Here is a 3,083-nt window from a genome sequence, read left to right on the forward strand (position 1 = left end):
AAATTTTCGTAGAATTAATTTCATTTTTAATTTAGCATCATATGCACAGCATGGCATACATTTCATCACAAGAATACCTCACTTTGGGTTCCTATCACTATTATGCCATTTCCATACTACCTAAAAACATACATTTCATAAAATCAATTTCATCTAGGAGTATGGTTTATTACACGAATACGGTGAAAAGAAATCAATTTCGCAAATCCTTTGTGCTGAAGACAAGGCGCTCATTACAAACTGTGCATGTTTACTTGCATAATACATTAATGATCATAATTCTGAATTCTTCAATACCAAAGGCAATATCTTTTGGTTAATTACAAAGTCCTCCACCAGCTGTTTGGTGATAAGTGTTAAATACAAGGTGCATATCAACCTGTCGAGTGATTCACGCTAGGTACCGCTGCTCCAAACCTTCATATGTTATGAATAAGTCAAGAATAACACTACAAGGTACTAGGTAACGATTTGGTTTAAGCAGCATACAAAGTTCAGTCAATTCCGGTATTCTAGTTTCAAACACACAGGTCTAACCAGGCAACATCAAAACCAATCATCAAAGTACTCATTAATTCTCAAACGGATACATGATAGGATGTCCATGCTACTTTTTCTTCCTAAATTGAACCGGAATGGGTATCAATAACCTTACAATAGGGAGTACTGCGGATGATAAAATAAAACCAAAACCAGTACACAATACAATGACAAAAGCACATAAAGCATTGTAACAACATATACAAAACCATGCCGCAAATTCACAACAAGCCTATGCAATCTGGTTAGAAAAGGAAAGGCAGAAGGCGATCAAATCACGCAGAGGATGCAAAGTCAAGCTCCATGGCCTAGGTGCAGTTTAAATCCAAACCAGCCACTCAATCTACCAGTTACACTGTTTGGTTCAGCTAAACCAACACAACCTGCTGTTGTTGCTCCCAAACCATCACCAACTGCAGGTCCATTCCGAGTCAATAAATGCAACTGATCAACAACATGGGAACGGTACTTCGCAAGTCAATTCAAGCACCTACAATAGTCAATTCACACCAGTATCAGGAAGGTAACAGCACAAGATATATGGAGCATAGGCTGAAGACTAAGGTCATTACCTAATAGAACCACGGGCTACCAACTGTTAAAATAGTCCTAAACCATTAGCCAAACGAAGCCATTACATGGTACACTCTTGGAAACAACACATATGAGGAAAACAACAGCAAATGTCATAACAGGAGGCATCCAACAGAGATATCATAACAGGTCATGCCGAACAAATGTCCTGTTGCGACTATAACATACCCGGCCTAACCTGTCCTGCATTGCAATGATCTAACCATCCTGAAAATCCTAAAAAGTGACAGCCATGATTGCTGCAAAACCAGGCATAGCAGCATGTTACAAGCACAAGTCAGATCAGCAATAAAGTTTATCAAAGTACCAAAGCGTAATAAGCCAAATGATCGTTACAAGTCGGTATCACAAAAGCGTTTGAAACTTAACTTAGAATGAAAGGTGATATCCATTGGTTTGTAGCATTGGAAAGGTGTTTCATTGGCCTAATTCGCGCCTCCATTTAAGCAAATGATAGAGTTAAGCGTCAGCTACATTAGCAATCATGCGTCAAGAAGAGCCTACAAACTCATAACTGTGAACGGCGACCCTGTGATTCAAAACAGTACAAATATAAGAACTGAGAAGAGTTACTACGTAATCCCAAAGACCAGATTCTTATGTTGCAAATGATCACGTTGAGTCATACAAATTAGAAAGGTTAAAGCGTGATTTTTAAAAGCAGTAAAAACAAAGTTACTTACCACATATTGCATATCCTTACAGCAGTAGAAATTATTCAAAGAAAGGATTTGGAGGAGTGGTCACGCAAAACAAATTCCATTGGTACCACCTGTTATTGAGGGACCACAGCAAATCTGGAGAAGATTTTATTCTAACAGAATGATCCATTGCATTTTGCCAGCTCACGAATTTCATACACACTGCAAAAACCTCCTACCTCCTCTATAAATAAGGAGTCTCTAATCATTGAAAAAAGGCGAAAAAAATGCACCGTCACTCTGCTGAAATCGCATCCCGACCTACACATCAAAGCTCAAAGATACCAAAGGGATACTCAAAGTTCATCACTAGAACTTTGAGCAAACCGAGCTAAACCCTGACAAACCAAACACAGAAGTAAGAGGAAGGAGAAGCCGAAAACTAAGCGAAAAAGGAGAAGAGCTCGCACACAAAATCAAAGGTGCTTACTTGAGGTAAACGCTCATCGGAGTCTCGCCGGAGTCGGAAGGTACCAGTGACGTCCTTCACCCTTTGTTCAACCTTGCATAGGTATCGTAACACCATGTAGTCTCCGATTGCGTGTATAGTTTGATGATTGTGTTGCTTATTCATGATTGATTCTGATTTAAGTATAAACTATGATAGATCCATGAGGTATTTTGCTGATTTTGGGTTTGGAATTGTTATGTTGTTGTGTCATTTTGTTGAAACTGCGTTTGGTCTTTGCCAAGGTATGTTGAGGTTCCGATGATGAACATCGTGTGTTCATCTTTGATTCTGGGTTTTAAGGATTTTCTTTCTAAATTTTGGGGTCCGTTCTTGTTGTGTTGGGGAAAGGATGATTTGGGTAAGGGTTTTGAAGAAAAGGTAAGTTGGAAGAGGAGAGAGGAGATTAAGCTTGAAGAAAGGTGGGTGAATTTTGAAAGATGAAATCTGTTTTATTAAGTGGCTATTTTCAGTGATGACCGCAAGTTTTCGATAATGATACATTTATTAAATAAATGAATGTGCCATTCATATGCTCTATATCCATACTTTCTAATGCATTTTAAATTACTAATATTTGGTTTCAATGTTTAGATTTAGGATAGCATTTACTGCCAAGTGATTGTTGGGAAGACAAAAGTAAATCACGGGAGACGCAACGTCTTATCTTCATTCACTCAGCATTTTCTTTGTTTATTATTATTATTATTATTATTATTATTATTATTATTATTATTATTATTATTATTATGAATAATGGATTAAGAGTTGGATTGGGCTCTACTCGGATGGGCTTTATG

At 37.7% G+C, this 3,083-nt stretch overlaps 1 long non-coding RNA gene across 3 annotated transcripts; it reads right to left on the reverse strand.

Moving 5' to 3' along the window:
- Positions 1-546: 546 nt before the first annotated feature.
- LOC127074458 (uncharacterized) lies at positions 547-2,787 on the reverse strand. 3 transcript variants are annotated; one of them, XR_007786005.1, is made up of 4 exons: positions 2,266-2,787; positions 1,818-2,173; positions 1,113-1,663; positions 547-1,030 (listed from the first exon to the last, which is right to left on the reverse strand). It is a non-coding gene; the product is annotated as an uncharacterized LOC127074458 (long non-coding RNA). The 3 variants fall into 3 exon arrangements; XR_007786006.1 differs by having other exon boundaries at positions 1,113-1,373; positions 1,504-1,663; positions 1,818-2,279; XR_007786004.1 differs by having other exon boundaries at positions 1,818-2,282.
- Positions 2,788-3,083: the final 296 nt, after the last annotated feature.

This window comes from Lathyrus oleraceus, chromosome 4, assembly GCF_024323335.1.
Source record: "Lathyrus oleraceus cultivar Zhongwan6 chromosome 4, CAAS_Psat_ZW6_1.0, whole genome shotgun sequence".
NCBI classification, from domain to species: domain Eukaryota; kingdom Viridiplantae; phylum Streptophyta; class Magnoliopsida; order Fabales; family Fabaceae; genus Lathyrus; species Lathyrus oleraceus.